The following is an 8844-nucleotide window of genomic DNA, read 5'->3' on the forward strand; positions in this document are numbered from 1 at the left end:
TGATCATGGTGGGTGAAATTTTTGAGGTGTTCTTGAATTTTGTTTGCAAGTATTTTATTGAGAACTTTGCCTGTATGTTCATCAGGGAAATTAGTTTGTAATTTTCTTTTTGGTTAGTTCTTTATGTGTATTAGGGAAATTGGTTTGTATTTTTTTTTGGGGGGGTTGGGTCTTTGTGTGGTTTAGGTATCAGGGTAATTATGCCTCATTTAAAAATTAGATGGTGCTTCTTCTGTCTTTCTTTTGCGACATACTTTGGGAAGTATTGACATTAATTATTTCTTGAGGTGCTGGTAGAATTTTGCACTGAGTCCATCTGGCCCTGAATTTTTTGTTTTGTTTTATTTATTTATTTATTTATTTTTAATTACAAAGCTACTTTTAATACTTTGGGGTGTGCCCCACAGGAATAAAAAACACTGGGAAGGGGTAACCCCCTCACCCCCAGGAGTGGCCCAGAGGGAGGGGAAGGAAACACAAAAGGAACCCGCTGCAGACTCAGGGCAAAGGGAATGCCATCGGTGCTGGGACCTGTGAGCACTACAGGAAGAAACTCGAGCATGGTGGGACTGGCTCCAGGCACACAGGCGGAGGGCAAGAGGGTTGGACACGAAGCCACAAGGCTACTTGGGTTCCTCCTTCTCGTTTGCCTTTTTCTGCTTCTGCTGCATGATCTCCGAGTCCCTCTGCTTGCGGGCGGCAGCAGAAAGCCCATCATCTCGGCGCTTTCCCTTAACCGAGTCGCTCTGCTTCTTCATGTTCTTCTGGCGGGCGAGCTCTCGCTGGTTACCGCGGGTCATCGCGACGGCAGGGGCTCCAACATGCCTCCGTTGCGTCCCCCTCATTCAGGCCGACGTTGCAGGCCCCCTTGTTTTATTTTTTGTTGCTGTTCTTTGGGAGACTTTTAGTTACTGCTTCTATTTTCCTGGGATTATGTGTCTGTTTAGATTGCTTATCTGATCTGGACTTAACTTTTGTAGGTGATATATATCAAGAAAATTATCCATTTCTTTTAGGTTTTCTAGTTTGGTGTAATACAGATTTTTAAAGTATGTCTTTATGATTCTCTGGATTTCCTCTGTCCTCTTTTTGTTTCTAATTTTATTAATTTGAATCTTTTTTTCTCTACCTTTTAGTTAATTTGGCTGAAGGTTTATAAGTATTACTGATTTTCTCAAATAATCAACTCTTGACGGGTATGGTGGCATAAACCTTTAATCCCAGCACTCAGGAGGCAGAGGCAGGCAGATTTCTGAGTTCGAGGCCAGCCTGGTCTACAAAGTGTACAGAGTTCCAGGACAGCCAGGGCTATACAGAGAAGCCCTGTCTCGGGAAAAAAAAAAAAAAAAATCAACTCATTTCATTGAGTCTATGTAAAAAAAAAAAAAAAAAAAAAAAGTTTGTTTTTATTTTATTGATTTCAGCCCAGAGTTCTATCATTTTTTACCATCTACTGGGTGTTATTTATTCGTTTTGTTCTAGGACTTTCAGGTGTGACATTATGTTGTTACTATAGAGATCTCTTAATTTTCTTTATGTAGGCACTTGTGCTATGAACTTGCCTCTTAGAATCACCTTCATTTGTTTGTGTTGTGATTTTATTTTTATATTTTAGGTTGATTCTAAAAAGTTTTTCGTTTCCTTCTTAATTTATGGGTTAATCCATTTTTTAATTCAGTGAGTTGTTCAACTTCCAAGAGTTTTTAAATTTGATGTTGTTGCTATCCAGGAATGATAGCACACATCTTTAATCCCAGCATTCAGGAAACAGAGAAAGGCAGATTCTGTGAGTTTGAGGTCAGCCTGGTCTAAAAGATGGACTGTTACCCAGAGAAATCCTGTCTCAAAAACAAACAAGCAACAAACAAACAAAAAACCAAACAACTTTTGTTGCTGTTATTCAGCTTTAATCCATGGTGGTCAGGTGGGATTCAGGGTATTATTTCAATTTTCTTGTATCTGTTAAGACTTGTTTTGTCGTGGTGGCGCACACCTTTAATCCCAGCACTTGGGAGGCAGAGGCAGGTGGATTTCTGAGTTCGAGGCCAGCCTGGTCTACAAAGTGAGTTCCAGGACAGCCAGGGTTACACAGAGAAACCCTGTCTCGAAAAAACAAAAAACAAACAAACAAACAAACAAAAAATACTTGTTTTGTGTCCAAGTAAATGGTCAGTTTTAGAGAAAGTTCTATGATATGCTGAGAAGAACGTATATTGAGTTATTTGTATTGAGTTAAATGTTCTGTAAGTGTCTTCTAGTTTCATTTGGATTATGGCATTAATTAACACCAGCATTTCTCTACTTAGTTTTTGTCTGAATGATCTGTCTGTTTTTGAGAGAGTGGGGTATTGCATTCTCACTCTATCACTGTGTGAGGGTCAATACTGTGATCTTAGTTATAGTAGTGTTTCTTTTAGGAACTCCTTGTGTTTGGTGTATAGATGTTTAGAGCTGAAATGTCCTCTTGGTGGATTTCCCTTTGATGAGTATATAGTGTCTTTCCCTGCATCTTCTGATTAGTTTTGGCTTGAAGGCTATTTTTTCAGATATTAAAATAACTACACCAGCTTGTTTCCTGGGTTCATTTGTTTGGAATAACTTTTTCATTTGCACTCTGAGATGATGTCTATCTCTGATGTTAAAGTATGTGTACTGGCTATTTTTGTGTCAACTTGACACAGCTGAGTTATCACAGAGAAAGGAGCTTCAGTTGAGGAAATGCCTCCATGAGATCCAACTGTAAGGCATTTTCTCAATTAGTGATCAAGGGGGAAAGGCCCCTGTGGGTGGGACCATCCCTGGGCTGGTAGTCTTGGGTTCTATAAGAGAGTAGGCTGAGTAAGCCAGGGGAGGCAAGCCAGTAAAGAACATCCCTCCATGGCCTCTGCATCAGCTCCTGCTTTCTGACCTGCTTGAGTTCCAGTCCTGACTTCCTTTGGTGATGAACAGCAGTATGGAAGTGTAAGCCGAATAAACCCTTTCCTCCCCAACTTGCTTCTTGGTCATGATGTTTATGCAGGAATAGAAACCCTGACTAAGACAAATTGGTACCAGCAGAGTGGGGTATTCCTGTGACAACCTGACCATGTTTTGGGGAGGACTGTGGAAGGACTTTGGAACTTTGGGCTTGAAGATCCATTCGTTGTTAAGAGCTCTGTCAGATGTTGTGTAGGAGCTTGGAAGATAATGCTGAGAACAGTGCAGAAGATGGAGGCCTGGTTTGTGAAATTTCAGAGGGAAAATTAAAGACTCTCTTCAGGGCCATTGCTGTTTTTATTGTGAAGATTTTGTAGTTCTGGTTAGCTGGGGCTGAAGAATCAGCTGTGATTAACAAGATACCAGAACTACTAAAGCAAAAACTTTGCATTACTGGGACTATTGATGCTGGTTAGCTGGAGCTAAGAAATTAGCGGTGATTAAGAAGAGACCAGCATCGTTGAGGTGACATCTTCTGGGAAGTGTTTTCTGAAAGCACAAAGAGGCTGTGTTCCAGAGATAGGCAAGGTTGTACTCCTTCTGCAGTGGGACTTGGTAATGTGTAAGGGTCACCCAGGTGGCACTGGTTTTGAAGGCATGAAGGGGTCACACAGCAGCTCAGGCTCGGCACTGTGAGAGGCCATGGAAGGCCATTGGTGAAGGTGCAGCCCCAGTTGTAATTGAAGGCCCAGGACTGAAGGGGTCACGCAGTGTTTTGGAGATGCCAGTACCACGAGATGACCACCAAGAGCAGCAGCAGCAGTGGAGTACAGGCATCTGGAGCCCAGAGGACGACGTGTGTGCTACAAAGGGCATGGCTGGAGAAGTGACCCAAGCCCTTGGAGGAGCCCAGAAGATCGTGAGTTGGATCCCAGATGTTGGACGGTTGAAGATTGATTTTTGCTTTGATTGTGACTGTGCCCTAATATTTTCCCTCTTGAAGGAAGAAACTGTTTTAGTGGAGCCCACAGTTAAGAGACTTTTAATTGTAAAAAGACTTTGGATTTTAAAAGAGATGGATATTTTAAAGAGATTGAAATTTTAAGAATATGTAAAGACTGTGGGACTTTTAAAGTTATTTAGATCTTGGGGATGAATAAGAATGTAAGGGTTGAGGCTTACTAGTGATGTGTTTGTGTGTCAAGTTGACAAGGGGTCAATTGTACTGGCTATTTTTGTGTCAACTTGACACAGCTGAGTTATCACAGAGAAAGGAGCTTCAGTTGAGGAAATGCCTCCATGAGATCCAACTGTAAGGCATTTTCTCAATTAGTGATCAAGGGGGAAAGGCCCCTGTGGGTGGGACCATCCCTGGGCTGGTAGTCTTGGGTTCTATAAGAGAGTAGGCTGAGTAAGCCAGGGGAGGCAAGCCAGTAAAGAACATCCCTCCATGGCCTCTGCATCAGCTCCTGCTTTCTGACCTGCTTGAGTTCCAGTCCTGACTTCCTTTGGTGATGAACAGCAGTATGGAAGTGTAAGCCGAATAAACCCTTTCCTCCCCAACTTGCTTCTTGGTCATGATGTTTATGCAGGAATAGAAACCCTGACTAAGACAGTATGTTTCTTAAATATAGGAGAAAGATCTGGTTTTGTATCCAATCAGTTAGTCTGTGTCATTTTATTGGAGGAATTAAGACCACTGATGTTGAAAATTACCAGTGAGCACTGTTTATTGATCCTATTACTATTTTGTTGTTATGGTGTGGATTTTTTTTCCTCTTTTGATTTGTTGGCCTGGGGTTATGTATTCTTTGTATTTTCTTGGTTGTTGTTAACTCTTCAGATTGAAATTTTCCTTCTTGTGGTTTCTGTAGAGCTGGATTGGTAGACAGATACAACTTAAATTTGGCTTTATTGTTCTCTATTGATTGATAGTTTTGCTGGGTATAGCAGTCTGGGCTACCATCTATGGTCTCTTAGAGTTCGAAGAACATCTTTCTAGCCCCTGTGGCTTTTAGAGTCTCCATTGAGAAATCAGGTGTTAATAAAATAGTGGGTCTACCTTTATATGTTACTTGGTCTTTTTCCATTGCAGCTCTTAATATACTTTCTTTATATTGAATGTTTAGTTATCTTATTATAATGTGTTATGGAGAATTTATTTTTGGATCCTGTCTATTTAGTGTTCGGTATGCTTCTTGTATGGTGAGCATCTCCTTTAGGTTAGGCAAATTTTCTTCTATGAGGTGGTGGCTAAACCTCTGAAACTGAAAGTAGAACCTAATTAAATGCTTCTCTTTATAAGAGTTGTTACAGTCATGGTGTCTCCTCAAAGCACTGGAACATTGGCCAAGAGAGAAGTTAGTACCAGGAGTGGGGTATTGCTGTGACAGGACTGATCATGCTGCTTTTTGGTGGAATGTGGACTTTGGGACTTTAGATTAGGAAAGTGGATGAATGCCTTAAGCAGTGCTTAATGGCCATACTAGTATGAATGTAGAGGACAACAGTAGTGTTGAGAGCAATGTAGATTATGATGGCCCAGCTCAAGAGGCTTCAGAGGAAAAGAATATTAGTAAATGGCTTTGAGATATTTTGGAGAAATATGCGGATTTTTTTGTACCAAAGAAATCTGTCTGAGACTAAAGTGAAGAGTTTTTGCTTAATAGCATTGGCAGGTGAGATCTCAAGACAGCCTAGTATTGACTGTGTCATATGGTTATTAGTGATCACTGTTATACAGGTATATTATGGAAAGGAGGAAGCTGAACAAGGAAAAATACAAAGTGTGCAGCTTGAAGAGGAAAGGAACACCAGGAAATAAATCCAGGATGCAAAGAGATTATGTCTTAAAAAAAAAAAAAAAAAAAAAGCCTGATGCTAAGTGGAATAAAGGGAGTGGTGACCTCAGGCCAAGATCCCACCCAGCTAAGTTTCCAACCTGTGAGCAGGAATTAAGGAAAAGCTTAAGCAGTGAAGGAAACCATCAAAAACAGAAGTTGATGCAGATGTAATTGAAGATGGGGATCATGTTCCAACCCCAACAAACAACAGAACTTTGCAGACTCAGACACACCATTCTTGGTTTAGAGTTAAGGATATAAGAAGGGGTTATGGCATTGTAACAGGGCCCCAGACTTTAGTAGACCTCAGACTTTAGCATATCTGATTCCATGATGGCAATTCCAGTTAGGCTGTAAAATAAAGCACATAGACAGTACCACCTGCCAAAACTAAAACAAAGGCCCAATCCATCAAAGTCCATAGTTGGGAATGTCTCTAAATGCAATAATCTCGCCTTTTTTTTTTTTTTTTTTTTGGTCAATGTAATTCCACTTTTGGCTAACTGTTCTTGTTAAGTGTGTCAAGGCCTAGGTAACGTGTTAAGGCCTAGGTAACAGTTGCCTGTCTAGCCTACCATTTTGCGCCATTACTAGGAAACTATCTCATGCCTAAGTTGACTGCATATTCTGTTATATTCTGTGCTTTGGTGTTCTTGGAAACCAATCACAGCAGAAGTCAGATCTGCTTTGTAGAGTTAGCACAATAAGCTTGGACCTGAACCAACCACCAAGCAGCACTTCCTGCTCCTGTGTGTGAGCTTTTATTGTTTTTGCTTTTATAAGCTGCTCTTGGGATGGACCCTAACATAAGAGAAGCTCCTGCCCCAATATAAGAAGCTATTTGGAATAAGATTTCCACTTTGAGTAGGGGTCAAATAAAGTTTAAGTTCCCAAGACTTCCCGGGTACTGACATCCTAGTTGGCAGAAAGAAATATGTCCTTGGGTAACTGACATCCTGATTGGCAAGTTAAGACATGAATGTTAGGCAAGGCAAGTCCCCTGCCACAGTTGAATACCCCAACCAATGGGAGCAGGACAAGTCCCTAAGGAAACCCCCTATTCCTAAATCCTGATTGGTGGAATAACTTGACACAGATGTTTATGGACTTAAGGCTTAAAAGCCCTATAGGATCTTGACCTAGGGTCACAGCCAACTCTTGAGTCTGTCCTGCAGCCCTGATCAATCGGTCCTGGAGCGAATGTTCAATAAGCTATCCCTGTCTGAATGAGATGGGTGGTCCTATGGATTGTGAGGCAATGCCTCAGCCCCAACAAACTGAAGTATGTCAACCCAGAACATTGTTTTTATGCTTAAAATCTCACCCTGAGGGCTGGAGAGATGGCTCAGCGGTTAAGAGCACTTACTGCTCTTCAGAAGGTCCTGAGTTCAAATCCCAGCAATCACATGGTGGCTCACAACCATCTGTAATGAGATCTGACACCCTCTTCTGGTGTGTCTGAAGACAGTTACAGTGTACTTACATATATAATAAATAAATTGTTATAAAAAAAAAAAAAAAAAAAAACCTCACTCTGAGAAAGGCTCAGGACTACACTTCAATCCCAAATACCCAGTGTAGTTGCCAGATTTTCTATTGGCTTAAATACATGTCTAAGCAGTCTGCTCTGGTGGATACCACACAACATTTCTGGAGGGTCTCACCAAGATCCCAAGAGATACTGGGAGTCTCAGAGGCCCTTGGAGTGGTGAAGAGTAAAGTGGTCCAAGGACTCCTCCAGGGTAGGATCCTGGAATGTTCCAGATCCCCAGGATCAACCTTGACCCTGAGAAGTCTGACACATCCACCCAAAAGGAAACAAATTACAAAGTCTGTCACCTCTGGCGGTAAGTCTAGTTAAGACATCTATTTGGAGACATAGGGGAGGTTAGATGTGGCTGCTGACCCACATCCAGGACCCATGTGAGATGCTACTGGATTCCCCTAGCTGATCAGGTACATGAACGTGGCCACCAATGGTGGTCTTTACTGTGTGTCTCTGTGTGTCTTTCTATGTATTTCTGTTAGTTCTGTTTCCCTGTATTGACCAGTGGCTTTCTCTGGTGTGATTGGCTTAAGAGCTGTGCCTCCTCTTGTTGGGGACCCGAATCCTTTTGACTCTGCCAGGTCACCCAGAGAAACCAACCAACCAACCAGCCAAACAAACAAACAAATACAAAAAACTTGCACCTGTTCCAATCTCAGGGCGGGGACACTTGCTTGTTTGTTGTTTGACTCCTGCTCATGTTCCTGTGGAGGTGGGGAGGGCTGGGCCTCTCATCCAAGGCCCCCTGCCAGTGAAGTGGAGTGTGTGTGTGCGCACATGCATGCATACACACATACCGTTGCCCCTCCGTCTGCTCTAAGTAACCCTAGGGAAGGGGGAAGGCGGAAGACCTACTTTATCTTTTGTGATTTATGTCTGTTTTTCAACCAATGATCCATATTATTGGAAAACTCAAAACCTACCATTCTGTGAAAATAAAGAAAACCTCCCCAGGGCCAGGTGGAAAGATTTGCTGCTGGACGATGCAGCCTGAATAGAGTGGATTTTTCTCTTCTAACACCGACCACGTCTGAAACTTGAAACTTTTGTTAGGTCTTTTTTAGAAGGTTTACAGGTAACTGCTAAAAAGATTTCCTTTGTCACCCAGTCGGTTCCAGATATTAGGAAAAAAAAACAAGGTTAGAAAAATTTAAATGTATAAACAGATTCCAGTTCCTGGAGGTAGCTCAAAAAGTGTTTAACAACAGAGAAGTGATTGCCCAGAGACCTTCTGCATGGACTGAAAGCCATCATTCTCTGATGATGAGGTGCACGTAGACGTACAGATACCAGCAAAAGTTGATCTTACCCTTTGTCAGAAGAAAACCACCTAGAAGAAAGTTTTACCTCCAGTCAAAGGATACAATTGGACTATCATTTAAATTGAGAACAAAGATTCCTGCCATGTAATTGCCCCTGAATTCTGTCTTAATAGAATGTTTGTGTGCCTTACTTGACCGTTACTGACCCATCCTACACACATACACACACACACACACACACACACACACACTTTTTTTTTTTTGGTGGTCTGAGAGT

At 41.8% G+C, this 8844-nt stretch overlaps 1 pseudogene; it reads right to left on the minus strand.

Moving 5' to 3' along the window:
* Nucleotides 1-476: 476 nt before the first annotated feature.
* LOC110293288 (small EDRK-rich factor 2 pseudogene) lies at nucleotides 477-844 on the minus strand (annotated as a pseudogene).
* Nucleotides 845-8844: the final 8000 nt, after the last annotated feature.

Source organism: Mus caroli, unplaced genomic scaffold (assembly GCF_978045245.1).
Source record: "Mus caroli unplaced genomic scaffold, Mus_caroli_1 scaffold_6, whole genome shotgun sequence".
In the NCBI taxonomy this organism is placed as follows: Eukaryota; Metazoa; Chordata; class Mammalia; order Rodentia; family Muridae; genus Mus; species Mus caroli.